We start from the raw sequence: 8,527 nt of genomic DNA on the forward strand, positions 1-8,527 counted from the left end.
TTGTATTAGTTTCCTATTGCTTCTGTAATAAAATACCATAAACTTAGTGGCTTAAAATAGGAAAGATGGATTCTCTTTCACAGTTCTGGATGGCCAGAAGTCCAAAATCAGTCTCACTGGGCTGATGTCAGAGTGTTGGCAGGACGGTTCCTTCTGGAGGCTCAAGGGGATAACCTGTTTTCATGCCTTTTCCAGCTTCTGGGAACTGTGTTCTTTGCATTCCTTGGCTCTTTGCCCCTTCCTTCATCTGCAAAGCCAAAAAGTGTAGCATCTTCAAGTCCCTCTACCTCTGTCATTATGTCTTTTCTCTTCAGTCATGCTCTCTCCCTTTGCTGTCTCTTATTATCCCTCTCAAGGACATCATGGAGTCCATCTGGATGATCAGGAGTCTTCCTATCTCAAATCCTTAGTCATTTCTGCACTTCTTATTGTCACATAAGGTAACATATTCACAGAGGTTAGAACATGGACATCTTAGAGGACCATTACTGAGCCTACCTGTAAGCTTCATCTACATTTTCCCAGAATGAGGCTTTACAACAGATTTGAGAGAACTGGCTGAGGCAAACATTTAGTTTTGCTACATGTTCAGTAAGACTGCTTTCAGTTAACTGTTACTGAGATACTGAGATATTTTCAAGGTAACAATAAAGCAAATAAAGCCATAGGTAGTTACAGTTTTGCAAACTTTGGAACATGACTAAAACCAGGCAATGTTGTTTGGTAGAATTGAGTTAAGGATCTGATTCTTTATAGTCCAGTTGGGGAGACCATAAACATGAAAAAATATCTGGAACTTAACCTTGGTATTATAAAGTGTAATAAGAAGCTAATAGCTTTAGCAAGGGCAATGTAAGAATTGTGGTTAAGGTTAGTCTAAGTCACTGCTTTCTCAAACTTGAGCATGTATCAGTCACAGGGAGGGATGGGGGGGGGGTTGTGAGGCACGTGTTGCTGGGCCTCTGCCCCAATTTCTTGAGTCCATAAATCTGGGATCGGTCCCGAGAATTTGCACTTCTAAGCTCCCAGGTAATGCTGATGTTTCCGGCTTAATGCCCACACTCTGAAAACAAGTGGTATATAAAACAAAGCACGAAAAGTTTTCAGGGATAACGAGTAGAGGAAATTTTGAAAAGAATTGGGGAATGAACTTGGAAAAATTACTTGGAACTACATTTTCAAAGCAGTTTGGGTAGTCTCTACTAGAGTTGGAAAGGAAGTGATGTAAGACCAGATAATTTAATGCTTTGAAAAGACTGTAGGTATCATTTTCTCCCAACTGCTTTATTTTATAGCCAGGGAAGTAGAGCAGCAAGTGGTAAATGACTTGAGTACTGACTTTTATGAATGCCTTGCCATTTTCCAAAAAGAATTTGAGGTAGCTTGGCTTAAGTGACTTGTACCTAGATAGTTTGCCACACAACTGAAAACCAGTATTACAGAGATACGTGTATAGTCCTGTGAGACATAGCTAAGAGGTTATCCATTGGATGAACATCATCCATTGGATGTCAGATGGAGAAGACAAGCTTATGGGCAGAGAAAAGTCTCAATTCTAAGCAATGTCTCAGCATGTAAGGTGCAGAATTTGTTTTTTAATTGACAAGAGGACAGTAGATGACAAGCCCAGTGTTTTTTTCTCTCCTGTTTGATTCTGGTATAACTGTGTTGGAATTTTTGTGCTAGTCACTACTTTTCAAGAAAAAAATACACGCTGAGAAGTTACATGATTAGAGGGTTGAGAACTGTATTTTGACTATAATAATTGACTTGTTTCTAAAATAAAGACCAACAGCCCTATAGAAACTGAGCCAGAGAAATGAGTAGACTATTCAAAGGGAAACTGCAAATGCTTTTTAACCATGTGAAAAGATGACCTTATTCATAAGAAAAAAAAATCAAAAATAAAAGTTTGTGGAGTTAACCATTTCTCACCTATAGGTTTGCAATATTCCAAACCTGACAACATACTTTGTTAACAAAATTGTAGGGAAACACACTCTCCGACATTCCTGACGGTCATTGCAAAATAGTCCTATGGAGTTTTAAGAGCTGGCAGCATTACATATATAGTTATGCTTTGACCTAGCAATCCAATTTCTAGGAATCTATCCCAAACACAGTCTTACAAAAATGAAGAGGCATATGTGCAACTCAGTTATTTGCAGTAGCAGTAACAGAAAACAATTGAAATTAAGGGATTCTTAAAAAGAAAAAAAAAACTGTATATCCATATAACGGAATCTATGTAACTGTAAAATTTACTCAGCTACTACTCAGTAGGTTGTTAAGTGAGAAAGGCAAACTAGAGGAAAGGGTGTTGTAGCATGCTGAGAAGGGGGGGGCTGTACACACATACACAAAAGTATCTGCTTATATTTTTCAAAAATTGAAACCTTAACCATAATTGTTTAAAATGGTTACCAATTAGGCATGGGGCAGAAATGTTGGAGGAGACACGGTTAGAGTCTGGAGTTCTTTGAACGTACCATGTTTCGTTGATTTGACTTTGGAGTCCCTTGAATACTTTTGCAAGGTTATAAAGTAAAACCATCTTTAAAGTTTTTAAATTTTTTATGTGAGTATATTGGACACATTAGTTTCAGGTATATAGCCTGGCGATTAGACAAGTTGATGCATTACGGTATCTATGCTCACAAGTAGAGCTTCCATCTGTCACGATACAACACTATTACAGCATCATTGACTACACTCCTGGTGCTGGACCTTTTATTCCCATGACTAATTGATTCCATAACTGGAAGCCTGTATCTCTGACTCCCCTTCACCCATAAAGTAAAACTATCTTAAAAAAACAAACAAAACAATTGTACCTAAATATAGAGCGAGTTGGTACCATAACCACACAGAAGATTATTCTAATTGCTATAAAATGCAATAACTTGTGCCTTCTTAGTGGGAATATGTTCTAAGGTAAAAGACGAACTGCAAAAATAATTTTACACTGTTGACCAAAATCCTATTGTTGATGACAGTGTCAGTATTGTTATTCTGAAATTATTGTGTGGGATAAGATTTTGTGGAATAAAGCAATAATTATGGGATATTCTATTATTCCACTTGTTGGCTCAGGACTGGTATTCTTGACTAAAGAGGTAAGAGATACAAATTCAGCAAAATCTGTGTGGTCATGTTTTTAGTTAGAATTACCAGTATAAACTCAAGATATTTTATCTAAGAAAAAACAGAGATACTTGGTAGGAAAAGTATGCATCATCTTGTCATGCCAGATAGATAAAAAACTATCAAGGACTATTTGGTATGCTCTCAAAAAGACTCAGAAGCCAATTGGAAGATTGTACAATTTGCACATCAATATAGAAAATTATAGCCACATTGCGTTGAAACACTGAATAAGTTTTTTATAAACATTTTTTTTATTTTAACGTGTACTTATTTTTGAGACAAAGAGAGACACAGCTTGAACGAGGGAGGGTCAGAGAGAGAGGAAGACACAGAACCTGAAACAGGCTCCGGGCTCTGAGCTGTCAGCACAGAGCCCGACACGGGGCTCGAACTCACGGACCGCAAGATCATGACCTGAGCCGAAATCGGGTGCTTAACCAACTGAGCCACCCAGGCACCCCAAACACTGTATAAGTTTTAAATACATGATTCAGAATGATGCTAGATAGACAAATACACCATACAAAAAACAAAGCACTAATTGCTCACCACTAGGGGATGCTAGAGAGCTAACTCATTATTTCAAAAATTGGTAAATAAATAGAAAAGAAACAATATTTCCTACAGTTCTCATACAAACTGTACATCTGGGTAGGTAAGTAATAAATGAGGGGTACAATCTCTTTTGAAGAGGCATTCCAGTTAAGTGAAAAAGGAATGGTTAAAATTGCAATATTAACACTTTGCAACTTCTAATGAATTGATGGAGAAAATAAACATTGTTTATACTTAGGTCCGCTGCTCAAGATACACAGAGACCCATTTTTAACATCACGTGTTTTCTTATTGAGGAACATACTCTACCCATACTTTTTCCAGAAACGAATCAAATGTACATATGATCAGACATGTGCCAATTTTCAGGAAATAGGGCAGAGATTGTGGTGCATGACAGCAAAGGGATGCAATTGGGATACTGTTTCAAGAAAGTGATGGAGAGGAGCCTACAGAGTGAGAGGTACTTAGGTGATCCCAATCAATCACAATGTGTGGACCTTGAATCAAAGAAAACTTAAAAATTGAAAAAAAAATTTAATCACTTATGATGCAACTGGAAATTTAAATGATGTTTAATGACATTAAGGAATTATTAACTTTATTAACTCCTTAAGTGAGATAATGGTATTTTTGTAGCTAGTTTAATTTTTTATTGAGATATAATTAACATGTAACAGTTTCAGGCATACAACATATAATTTGATATTTGTATAATTTGCAAATATGTTTAATTTTTAAGAGTTTTGTAAATGTTTATTTATTTTTGAAAGAGAGAGAGTGCAAGCGGGGGAGGGACAGAGAGGGAGACACAGACTCTGAAGCAGGCTCCAGGCTCTAAGCTGTCAGCACAGAGCCCAAAGAGGGGCTTGAACCCATGGACTGTGAGATCATGACCTGAGCCGAAGTTGGGTGCTTAACTGAGTGAACCATCCAGGTGCCCCAAATACGTTCAATTTTTTAAATAGTCTTTCTAGAGACACCTACTAAACTACTTACAGTGAAATATCATGATGTTTAGTACTCTTCAAAATAATACAGGGAGCAAGGTGGATGGGAATATAAATGAAACAGGATTGTCTGTGAGTTGTTAATTATGGGAAATGAGTAATTGGGTTCTGGCAATTCATTAAACTATTCACTTTATGTAAGTTTAAGGTTTTTTTTCATAATAAAAAGTAACGCAATCACCACCACCATCACCCCTGCCAAATTATAGCTCACTTTATAAACACATACTCACAGAAAAAAAAAGGGTGGGGGGGGGGGATAACAATACAAAAAATGAGTAGAGAAGCTGGAACAAGCAATCCTAAAATTTGTATGGAACTCTAAAAGACCCCAAATGGCCAAAGTAATTTTGAAAAAGAAAACCAAAGCAGGAGGCATCACAATCCCAGACTGTAGCCTCTACTACAAAGCTGTCATCATCAAGACAGCATGGTATTGGCACAAAAACAGACACTGAGACCAATGGGATAGAATAGACTCCAGAATTGGACCCACAAACGTATGGCGAACTAATCTTTGACAAAGCAGGAAAGAATATCCAATGGAAAAAAGTCTCTTTAACAAATGGTGCTGGGAGAACTGGACAGCAACATGCAGAAGAATGAAGCTAGACCACTTTCTTACACCATTCACAAAAATAAACTCAAAATGGATGAAGGACCTGAATGTGAGACAGGAAACCATTAAAACGCGAGAGGAGAAAGCAGGAAAAAACCTCTCTGACCTCAGCCACAGCAATTTCTTATGCAACACATCTCCAAAGGCAAGGGAATTAAAAGCAAAAATGAACTATTGGGACCTCGTGAAGATAAAAATCGTCTGCACTGCAAAGGAGACAATCAACAAAACTAAAAGGCAACGGAAGGAATAGGAAAAGATATATGCAAATGACATATCGGACAAAGGGCTGGTATCCAAAATCTACAAAGAACTCACCAAACTAAGTCCACACCCGAAAAACAAATAATCCAGTGAAGAAATGGGAAGAAGACATGAATAGACACTTCTCTAAAGAAGACATCCAGATGGCCAACAGGCACATGAAAAGATGTTCAACCTCACTCCTCAACAGGGAAATACAAATCAAAACCACACTGAGGTATCACCTCACGCCAGTCAGAGTGGCTAAAGGGAACAAATCAGAAGACTATAGATGCTGGAGAGGAGATGGAGAAATGGAAACCCTCTTGCACTGCTGGTGGGAATGCAAACTGGTGCAGCCACTCTGGAAAACAGTGTGGAGGTTCCTCAAAAAATTAAAAATAGAATTACCCTACGACCCAGCAATAGCACTACTAGGAATCTATCCAAAGGATACAGGAGTACAGATTCATAGGGGTACATGTACCCTAATGTTTATAGCAGCACTTTCAACAATAGCCAAATTATGGAAAGAGCCTAAATGTCCATCAATTGATGAATGGATAAAGAAGTTGTGGTTTATATATATAATGGAATACTACGTGGCAATGAGAAAGAATGAAATATGGCCCTTTGTAGCAATGTGGATGGAACTGGAAAGTGTTATGCTAAGTAAAATAAGTCACACAGAGAAAGACAGATACCATATGTTTTCACTCTTGTATGGATCCTAAGAAACTTAGCAGAAGACCATGCGGGAAGGGAAGGAGAAAAAAAGTTACAGAGAGGGAAGGAGGCAAACCATAAGAGACTCTTAAAAATTGAGGATAAACTGAGGGTTGATGGGGGGCGGGAGGGAGGGGAGGGGGGGTGATGGGCACTGAGGAGGGCACCTGTTGGGATGAGCACTGGGTATTGTATGGAAACCAATTTGGCAATAAATTTCATATTAAAAAAAATTGAGTAGAAATAAAGGTGAAAAAAAGACCACCTTTAATTCTACCAAAATCTGTTTTGTACATTTTTTATGGAATTATCCATGATGGCTATGATCATATTACAGTATAATTTTGATTCCTGCTTCCACTCTTCACTTTCTAGATAAGCTCATTAAATATTCTCTATAAGATAATGAGTCCCAAATTTATATCAACAGCCTGACCCTTTCTCCTAATTTCCAGACTATATATCCAATGTAGCTTGACATCTCCATTTGGGTGTCTAAAAAGCCTCTCAAATGTAACATGCCTGCAACTGTGTGTTCCTGATCTATACCCCCAAGTCCAAACAAATCCCTAGCCAGCTCCTCTTACTGTCTTCCTACCTCACTTGATGGCAACTCGATTCTAATTGTTCAGGTTAACATCCCTGATGTCATTCTTGACTCTTCTCTGTCTCTCCGTATTTGTTCCTTCAAATATTCGGTCAGGTTTTCACTTCGAAATATATCCAGAATTTGACCGCTTTTCACTATCTCCATTCCTAACTGGTATCTCTCTTGCCCGCAGGCCATTCTCAACAGAGAAGCAGAGAGTGAGCCTGTTAAATGATGTTTTATCATGTCATCACTCTATTCCAATGGTTCTCAACTGTGTGCTATTTTGCTTCCTTGGGGACATTTGGCAATGTCTGCAGACATTTTTCTCCGTCAAGACTGGTGGTTGGTGGGGGTGGGGTGCTACTGACATCAACTAAGTATAGGTCAGAGATACTGCTAAACATCGTACAATTCACATAACAACCCGCCTCCCAAAGAATTATCCAGCCCCAAATGCCAATAGTGCTGAGCTTGAGAAACCTTGTGCCACTCAAAACCCTAAAGTGGTTTTTACATTTCAACTCTTACAATGGCCTAAAAAGCTTTCAACTTAACACAAGTCTTCTACTACACCATAGCTTTTAAGGCCCATCAGGGAAGCAGCTATTACTTCTTCTTAATTCCATGATTTAAATATTAAAGAGGAAATGAAATGTATTTAAGATTGTACTGTTTTTGCCTAAATTCCTACTTATGCCCACTAGGTGGAGCGCTTCACTGCTAAATAATACCACTGCCAGGTGCATTGGCGGAAAGGCCACAGCATTTCTGGGATAAGAGCAAGCATTCCCATAACGCTCCTTTTTAAAACAGATTTTGTTATATACGGTAAGAAGCAATTGTTCTTTTCACATTACCACCATACGATTTTTCAATTCAGTCAACGGATTAGCTCACAAAGAGTTTGTCTTCAAACAGATTGTTTTTGAATTCGGAAGTATTATTTTTAAAAGAGTTGCTTTTAAAATTTCTGTCTTGAATTTTTGGGCACATTTCTCTTTCTCCCTAAAGCCAGTACCACTTTTGCACTAAGTGCAACCTTTTTTAGGTCCTCCCTCCTACCTGTGAGGGAGTTCCTGCACCCAGTACAAGGGCAACATAATAGGTCAAGGCATCAACGGATCTAAGTCAGAAGCCTACCATGGCCGACTAAGAAATGTTTCTCAGAAAGATTTGACAGGGACACAACAGAGACGTATTTGTCTATTTCAACAGCACGGTGGAGTCCTGGGGTTATATAATGCACAGCCTGTGTCACTGTGAATGATGGTGGCCTGGGATTTGGAGGGCCCACTGGGCTGAATAGTATGCTCTGAGTCAAGCTATTGAATGTATTGGATGGCTCCTAAATGATCATTTCCTCGTAGATTTTGCTCAATTTTTGCACATTTCATGTGACATGGATTTTTCTTTGAGAGGGTTAAGACCTCCCTAATTCATTAGTAATGGCTCAGATCTGCCAGGTATCAGGAACTCACATGGGCTGGGGCATTCAGCTTCTATTTGAAGCTCCTCTTTTTATTTCTTAATTGTCAGTGCAGCTAGAAAAATCATTTCTCCCTTGCCTATGGGACAACCAAACTGCTAATAGAGTCTGCATTCTTATCACTTTCCATCATTTTCAAATTATCTTAC

This window comes from Leopardus geoffroyi, chromosome D1 (assembly GCF_018350155.1).
Source record: "Leopardus geoffroyi isolate Oge1 chromosome D1, O.geoffroyi_Oge1_pat1.0, whole genome shotgun sequence".
NCBI classification, from domain to species: Eukaryota; Metazoa; Chordata; class Mammalia; order Carnivora; family Felidae; genus Leopardus; species Leopardus geoffroyi.